Here is a 9,788-nt window from a genome sequence, read left to right as displayed (position 1 = left end):
GAAACCCTCTCGGGTTTTCTAATTTAAAACAAACAGAGAAAAGATATAAAAAATAGGCAAATCTGTTGGAGTTAAAAATAAAACAAAATACCCCTGGTCATAAGGGAATTATGACCCACTTAAATAAAATGGAAAAGGAATATTTGGAGCATATAAATATTTACAGAACAGAATTTAATAGACCTGTTTTGTGAATATTTGCACCACCAAAACATGGTTTCCAAAACAACAAATTCATAGCATCACATCCACCACAAATAATACCAAAGCATGGGCATTTTGAAACAGGGAAGGAGCAATTGAATCTTGAGCTTGAGATAAATAGAGAAAGGGAAAGTTTTGAATTCTATTGCAATCCACATAGTGCTTCCTACTTTCAAACCACACCCACCTCACTTGACATATCAACATCACATCATCACATGACACACCACAACATGGATCACAAGAACAACAAATACAAATAGGCATGGATGAATGGATGCATGAATGCAAAGGAAAACAAGACAAGGTGACACATGAAATAACACATGCATTGATCTCTCATGGCACTGACAAGATGGACCCACATAGAGAAGGTTCCAAATAAGGCAAGTTACACTCTTGGGGCATTACACCAGTGCCCCATTTGAGATAAGAGAGCCCCGGTACTCGAGATCGACCGAAGTGTCGACGCGTCGAGGCTCCGTCGATCTCGGGCTACAGGCATGCTCCAGAGCCCCATTCACTCCCCATGTGACCACAAAGACCTGCCAAGCCTTCTCCACTACTCCCTCGTCCTTCTCCCTGCTCGGAGCACCGACTGCGACACCTTTCCGAAAGGTCTCCGCCGCTGCTTCGTCGTCGCCGGCGACATAGGCCACCTCTGTTGTCCCTTCGACCATCATCTCGTAGGCGGAGGAGCCACGAGTCTGTTCCCGTACTCGCCTAACCTCCAGAGCCCCGGAGCTGCCGCCGGTGAGCTCTCCCTCCTCTCTTTCTAGAGGTAGAAGATGACCCCGACAGGGGGACCCCACCTGTCGGTGGTCGTCTCGTCCCTCTCTCTCTCCCCCACAGTCGTTGGCCACACGGCTGCGCGCGTCAGGTTTAAACCTGACGGCTCGCCCAGAGCCAGGCCAGTGAGTTGGCCTTTCCCCATTTATGTTTTTCTCGATTTTAAAAATAAATCCACACGATAAATTCTTTATCCAAATTATATATTTTTCCACCATAATCTTGTAAAATTATGTAGTATCTAACAGTACTGTTTGTGGAATTTTTATAACAACTTTTATGCATAGGTTTATTTTAAAACCTAGTTTAAGTATTTTTAACTTCTCTTAACAAGACTTTAAAAATACTTTTTCACTCCAAAACCAGAAACAAATATTTTTATAAATAATAATAGTATTTTACAGAATAGGGTAACATTTTTTATGTGAGTTGTACTCTGTTTTGATTGTGGTCATTATTATTATTGCTATTACGATGATAGATCGCGTGTTTGACGAAGGACTTGGACCCGAAGACCTCGAAGACCCCGAGTACCTAGCTGATCAAGGCAAGCAGCCCTTTGACCATGTCTGAGAAAATATTTTTGCATGCCATGTTGATTACTCTACTCCGATGCATCTGATCATGATTAATTAGTAATCCTTCGAGGCGATGTGACTGATGGCTCCTCTCGAGCACTTGCATTTGAGCATGACCTTACCACCTATGAGGGTCATACAAATGAAAGTGGACAAGTAGTAGTAGTGCTACGCATAGGGTGAGCATATGCATGGTGATGGTAACACAAAGGTGATATCAAAGGCTTTTTGAAAACCCCATCGGGTTCCACTAATGCCCGAGGGTGATGGTGTTGACCTGGATGGCCACTTGAGAAAGAAGTGGTGTGCCAAGAAAAGTTTTGTGTGAGTTGTTTTGGAAATGGGATTAGATTTAAGATTTGTCGATTGCCCCAACCTTACATGTGCGACCACGATACCCTTTTTATGGGACCGGGCTTTGTTGATTACTATGGTCGTCCTAGCAAAGAGCTCGCATTACTAGTGGCGGGAGTAATATGGTCACTTTCGTGACGGGGTCGTGCCAGGTAGGGCGAGTATGTCGTTTTAACGTGTTCCGGGCACACCGTTGGTCCGCGCATGGATGATACGGTCTAGAATTGGTGCTCGTAAGACGTACATCATGTGGGATGGGTACCAACCGAGTGTACTCTTTGTTTAGTGTCCTCACAGGAAAGGCAATGATCGGGTACTTACCACGGGTATGTTATATACCGTGAGTCGTGGATGACACGGAAGTTTCCCGGATCCCGTGGGTACAGCGTACAACCTCTGCAGGGTGTAAAACTATTCGAATAGTCGTGTCCACGGTCAAGAACAGTTGGGTGGTGCTGCTTAAACTACGTCTAGCCGTTTCCGCATAAACCAAGTGTGTGGGTATAAAGGTTTTACCTGATAAAATGATTACCTAGGTCAAGTCTGGTGACTTGGAATGTAGGGTGAACATGAGGTGTTCAGCCCTTGGAATATTCGTGTTGATGCGTGTAACCTGTTCCTATGGTTAATTCATGCCTAGTGATGTGTGATCATCTAAACACCTGATCATGTTCATGGATTAAGAAAATCTGCTTTCCGCAAAGGCTGCATTATACTTCATATTGCACTCTATTACATAATCCACATCATGGGCTATTAGCGAGTACATTCAAAGTACTCATTGGCTTGCCACTGGTTATTTTATTGACCAGACATGGAGGAACCGGAATATGGAGAAGAATTCGTCGTTGGAGACGGGCACACGAAGTAGCACGCTTCCTGGTCAGAATGTCGGTTGGTTAAGGCTGATGGCATGGTTTCACATTTCTACCAAGATCTCCGCTAGTAGTTGAGTTGGTGTGATTGACCTTCATGGCCCTATCTATGTAAGACTTGACCATAATGCTCCTTATTTGTATTAGACGTGATTCATGGATGTAAGACTCTTGTTATTCAGTATCTGTGTGTTTAGTGAGCATTGATCTGTGGGATCACCGTACATGTTCATTCGGCGATCTCGACTCATAAGTCGGAGTTCCCACACTTTCAAATTCAAATATGCAAAAATTTAAATTGCGGCGATTAAATTAAGAGGAGAATATGCTCCGAGGTCATTACACCCACACAGTTTATAAAGCAGAACGTGTGTGATATACCTCATGATTTGACACGTTTCAAATAGAAAAATCATGTGCGACAATGCACACAATTGTCATCTACAAAACTGTGTGTGATGTTAAACAATATCAGGAATGCTTAAACTGACCTAAATGTTTGTGATAGTATCCTTATCATACATGCTTTATAATGTTTCACTATTTGTTATGTCATATACATCCTACACAATTACGATAGTTCGACCGTTTGGGAATCTTGGTATATCGCAAATGACATCGTAGGACAAAATGTGTGTGATAGTGTCCTTATCATACACGGCTTACAGTTACAAACTGTTTGTGATGTGGCGCACATCATAAATGGTGCACCACAGAGTAGCGTGTGCGATGGTAATGCGATCTCACATGAGTTGCAAAGATGGGTTGTATGGGAAATATGACATATCTCAAACGGTTGTCTCATAACTCTCATTTTTGATATATGCGGACATCCCATATGTCTAGTTTTGTGAAACATTTACGCCCATAAATCACCATCACCGACGATTTTTCCATGTCGTGTGGGATGGACCCCCCTATCCCTCACACACGCAAGGCGACAGTTTAAAACTACGTCACGGAAAGGGGTTAAAACCCGTTTGTATAGCACATCACTGCACCGGTGTATTAACTCTAGTACGAATATAAGTGAAGAACGAGAGTGCAATTATTTCTTTGAAATATATGCGTTGTGTGCTCTAAAAGATATAAGTGGAGTACTAGAGCAACTGCTAAGCTCGTAAGATATAAGTGAAGCACAAAGAGTACTCTAAGAAATCATGGTGATCTTGTGTCTCTCTCAAGTGGATGTGTCTAGCAAACAATGATTGTAGGGAACTAAATAAGAAAAAATAAAATGAAAGCAAACGAGGCTCCAAGAAAAACTCATATCATGTGATGAATAAAAATACATCTCCAAGTGACATCCCGATGGATCGAGACGAAAAAGGAGACGCCGGGAGGGGCCTGCACATATCAGGGGATCAGCCACCCCCTGGGCGCACCCTTTTGTGTGATGCCTCTCTCCTGCATCCTCTAGTATCCACCTGAAGCTTCCATATCTTCTTTTGGTCTAGAAAAATTGTCAAAAAGTTTTGTGGCAATTGGACTTCGTTTAGTACTAGAACGTGAGAAGCCAAAAACATGCAGAAAACAACAACTGGCACTAAGCACTGGGTTAATAGGTTAGTGCTAAAATATAATATGAATTGGTAAATAAATACCCAAAAATTATCCTAGAATAATAATATTTCAGCATGGAACAATTAAAAATTATTGATACGTTGGAGAGGTATCAGAGCCGCCGCCGCTTGTTGGTTTTTCCTCAGAAGGGCTGATCTGGAGTACGTTTGGGGCTCCAAAGAGGGGGATTCGTTGCCATCGTCATCACCAACCCTTCTCCATCAAGAATTCATTGATTCTCACCATCGTGAGTGACTAATTCCTTTGTAGGCTTGTTGGACGGTGATGGGTTTTTGATGAGATTGATCATGTAATCGAGTTAATTGATAGGGCTTGATCCCTAGTATCCATTATGTTCTGAGATTGATATTGCTATAAATTATCTATGCTTAATGCTTGCACTAGGGCCCGGGTGCCATGATTTCAGATATGAACCTATTATATTTTCTCTGAACCAATATGAAACTTACCCAAAACGAGTGTGTGGGGAAAACTGAGTACGACTAAGGAACCAGGGGCATCTGAATAAAAATCCCTTCTGGTGAAGGTCGTAGTTTGAGGACTTCATGTATTTACCATGTGTTAATGCTTTCTTATAGTTATATATTAAAAGGAGGCCTTAATTTTGCTTAGTTTTCTTATGGACCCCGCTGCCACGGCAGGGTAAGACAAAAGATGTCATACAAGTTCTTACCGGAAGCATGTATGACTATATACGAAATACATTCCTACATTATATTTATGAATTGGAGCTAGTTCTTTGTCACTCTAGTGTGTAACTATTACATGATGAATGTCATCTATATCTATACATCGCTAATCTATGAGCTTACGCTTTACATATACTGAATCTTGCTAAAGTTACTACTACTATTGCTACTGTCACAACTGCTACAAATTGTTGCTATCACTGTTAGAGTTACTACTATTGCTTGTCGTGCTACTAAATCCTTGTGGCACAGAGCTATCCTAGCTGTGGTTGAATTGGCAACTCAATTACTAAGTCTGAAAAATATTCTTTGGCTCCCCTTGTGTCGAATCAATAAATCAGGGTGAAATACTACCTGCGAAGACTGTTGTGATCCCCTATGCTTGTGGGTTATTAGCAGCAAAGAGGAGGCCGGTGGCGAGGGTTTTCTGGGCAGTGGAGAGGAGGTGGGGAGTGGGAAGCCCGAAGCAACGCGAGAGGAAGTAGTGATGTGAGTGCTGAGTGGAGAGGTGGGTGTGTCTTAAACCTGCCCCGTGGAAATTGTACCGGCACAACAGAACACATCATGGGATTGCACTCCACGTATCTATGTAAGCTAGCTGGTAGCACTAGTACAAGTCACTAGTACTACCCCAATGGCATTACACCCATCGTTTCTATCGATAGGTCTTGGGTTAGAGACCCAGGCCAAACTTTTTGTGTTCTGTTTTTTAATTACTTTAGTATATTTTTTAATTAACTGGATATCACATATTCAGTCATTTAGTTTAAACAACTAATATCCAATAATTGAGGCCAAACTTTTTTCTCTTTTAATTATGTTTAATTTAACGGATATTCACAAATTCAGCTAACATCAAAATATCACATTCAGGCATTTAGTTAACATCAAATATGGACATTTGGACATTGCATCAAATCCATTCAAATATATTCAAACCATAGGTTGAGAAAGTGAATGAGCCACTGAATGAACCAAGTTTAAATTTTCAGTTTGCATCAGGCAACTGAATGAGCCACATTTTTAGTTTCAAACACTAAGATAGAAGTGTTTGCCAAAAATCACATAGGCACAAGTGCAAAGGCACTGGTTCATCTAAACTCATCAAACAAGTTCACTCTTTTGTGCTTCCTGGGCACGTACATATCCACGTGGCCCCTTTGATTGCTTACTGTGCTCATCTCTTATTATTTTTGCCTCTTCTTGTTGTTTCTTATTTGCTTCTTGATGTTCTTTCCTCTTCAGTGCTGCAATAGCTATCTTTGCTTCTTGATCTTCTTTTTCTTCAAGGCTGCTTCTGCTCTAGCTAGAATTGCTTCAATTGCACTAGGCTCTTTCTCTTGTTGCAGTGTTGCTTTTCTTCTTGTTGTACCTTCCTGCTTTGCAGTTGTTTCCTCAGCCTTCTTCTCTCTTGGTACTCTAATTGTTCTTGATGTCTACTCAGCTTTCATCATACTGATTTCTTGCCTTGTTGCCTATGCCTCCTCTGCTATCCCATTCAGTGCCTCAAGTGTTGCATCTCTTCTGGCTACCATCTGCCTTTCTTTGTCTCTTTTTATCTTCATCAACTTCATGGTCAGGTTGCCATCATTTTTAGCTATAGATGTTTGTGTTAAAGCTTGAGAGCTTGATGCCCGTGAGATGAAAGATGAATCTGGCACAGTGCCCTCGGCATTTTCTCTAGGAATAAGTCTGGAGAGCGGCATCCTATGAAGCATTGTACATCCAAAGTCATGAACATGTAGAAATCCATTCATCATCTAGTACAATCAGTACATTTTTCAATTTTTAAGTGCAAGTCAAAAGAAAGGGACAAAAGATTAGAATTTTCCTGGAAAATGACTCGTGTATCATAGTCATAATCATCCTGTTGGGCTTGTGCATCATCTTGTGTGACATGGACCTGCTCTTGAGTTACTTGGTCATCATATTGTGTGACATGGGCCTGCTCCTGAGTGAATTGGTCATCATCCAGTGTCACTTGGCCATCATCATCTGACACAGAATCAGGTATAGCCTTTGGCCCCCTTCTAACTTATAGCTTTGGCCTTGGCAAAATGCTAGCTTTTCTCTTGCCACATCCTTTCAAGTTGTGTTCTTGTTCATTGCAGTATGTACATTTTATTGTACCTCCTTGTCTAGTTCGTACCTTTGTTCCATCTTTTTTCTCAATATCGTAAGATTGCATTCTCTTGCTCTTGTTGGAAGGCCTCCCTACCTTTCTTTCATAGAGTGGTGGCTTGATTTCACACCCATTCATCTTCCCCAACTTACTCCTATCTCTATAAGGCTTGATAATGGGTTTGTAAGCTAGCTTGAGAGCTTCTATACTATAACAGGAGTGCACCAAAGTCTCACGTTCAATTCTCTCTTATCTGTAGCATGCAATTGCATGGTGACAAGGAACTCCACTTCATCCCACCTTTTACATGTGCAACTCTCCTCCTTTATGCCAACAATGTATGTCCTATTCTTGTTGTAAACCTGAAAAATGACATCACCAGCCCCTAAAACCATGCACGTAGTTGATAGCTCTATATTGTTTTCTATTATTTTCCTTATTTTTGGGCATATGGTTCCAAGACAGGTCTCTGCCTCTTTTCTCTTGTTGTAGAATCTGACCATTAGCTGGGTTTTGATCTTGTCAATCATTGATCTGAGGTGCATCTCCCTATCCTCAAGAATATATTCGTTGAAAACCTCAAAGTTGTTGTTTAGAAGGATATCACACTTGGGCGAGACTCTACCGAACCCTTTAACCCAAGTGTTTGGTGGAAGTTGCTCAAGCCACCTGTAGGATGCTAAGATGATGGCCTCATTTCTTCCATGTTTGCAGCCCACAGTTCTGATGTTGTGCTCCTTGCACACTTCCATAGTTGGTTCTTAAGCACATCTCCTTTGTGCGTCTGCTGGAAGTTTTGCGAGATATGCCTAACATAGTGTATGTCCTATGCATCAGGAAAGTGTTGCCTCACTCCCATGATAAGTCACTTTTGCTTGTATGACATTATAGTCCATGTCTCTGTATTCAGAATTCTCAAGTCACTCTTCAAAATTGACAAGAACCATTTCTATTTGTTAGTGTTCTCAACCTCCACAAGGGCAAATACTATAAGGTAGATGCAATCATTGGGATCCATCACTACAGCACACAACATAACACCTCCTTACTTGGTCTTCAAGTGGCATCCATCTAAACATATGACAGGCCTGCAAGCTAGCATGAAACCCCTTTTGCACGCATCTAGAGAGAAATAAAAACTTCCAAATATGCCATCATTGACTCTCACATAGAAAGAGTTGCATGGGTTTGATCTTCTAAATTCTTGTGCATAATCACACATACTATTGTACTTCTCTAACTCATCTCCTTCAGTGTCTTTCTTGACTAATCTCTTAGCCCTTTTCACTTTGATCCTTGATGATGTCATATTCAGTCCTAATGAAACACTCTTGAAAAAATCTTCATGTTCATATTTTCATCAGCTCTGAAGGAATCAAGGCATTTTCCAACCATAAAAGGAGCAGTGAATGACCTAACACTCCATTTCTTGATGCATGTATGCTTTGGTTGTATTTCTTGACCATGAATCAATTACTTTCGGTGTCATATGATGCAAACAGAGACCAAGGGCACCCATCTTCACAACTAGCCTCCATTCTTTTCCTATCATTTGTGGGGCACTTAATGTCAACTCTTTCCTGATAGTCGTACTCTCTGATTGCTTTCCTTAGTAACTCAACAGTGCCAAAGGTTTGACCAACTTGGAACTCAGGTTTAGTCAGGTCTTCATTTTTGAAAGATTTGAAATTCGGCTTAACCTTATCTTCATCAGAGTCTTGCAAACACATGTCCCCATCTTCACTAGGATCATCACGTTCTTCTTGGACTGCTTTACCTTTCTCAAAATCAACATTGTTGTCAAACAAGTCATTGTCATCTTGAAGATCAATGTGTGAATCAACAAGCTAGGGGTTATAATCATCATCTCAGTAATGAACTTCGAAATCAAAATATCCATGTTCGAAGCCGTGCAAGTTTTTCTGCCCCTATGCTCAAACTAAAATGAATGGACATAATATCCTTGTTGAAGTGGTCCTGGTATGTAATCATCTTTTGACTCTTCCTCACTTTCACATAGTGCATCTTCCTCACTTGGATCTTGATCACCCTGTTGGTTAGGCTGCTCCTCTTGCTATTTACCAGTGTGTTTCTCTATCTGGTGATGTGACTACTCCTCTTGAACTTGCTCCTTATTTGGTATCATGCCATTGAATTTGACCATAGGAGGATCCTCATCATCAGAATAATCAGGAATAGTACTAAGATATGATCTCAGGTTGTTATCATGATCGAGATAAATCTACTAGAACTGGGTCCCGTTAGAGCACAGTCTTTCATGTTTTCAGTCATAGTGTTATCCCCCATCTTAATATCTCGCAATCCATTCTTGTAGACTATAAATTCTGGAACACACCAGTAAGCCTTGATCCTTCCCTCAAACTCATAACCTATTTCCTCCACTAAACCAACAACAGTAGGTGTCCAGTTATCTATATCACAGTAGTGATATGAAATGGAGTGGCCCTTGTGGTAACCCCTATGCTTGCTTGAACAAAGGAAATAGCCACCATGTATGACTTCAATAGAGAAAAGGTTGATGTTGGCTTCTGCAAAACAGTCACATTGACATTGTTCAAACAAATAAATTACA

This window comes from Hordeum vulgare, chromosome 5H (genome assembly GCF_904849725.1).
Source record: "Hordeum vulgare subsp. vulgare chromosome 5H, MorexV3_pseudomolecules_assembly, whole genome shotgun sequence".
In the NCBI taxonomy this organism is placed as follows: domain Eukaryota; kingdom Viridiplantae; phylum Streptophyta; class Magnoliopsida; order Poales; family Poaceae; genus Hordeum; species Hordeum vulgare.
Note: the sequence above shows the minus strand (reverse complement) of the source record.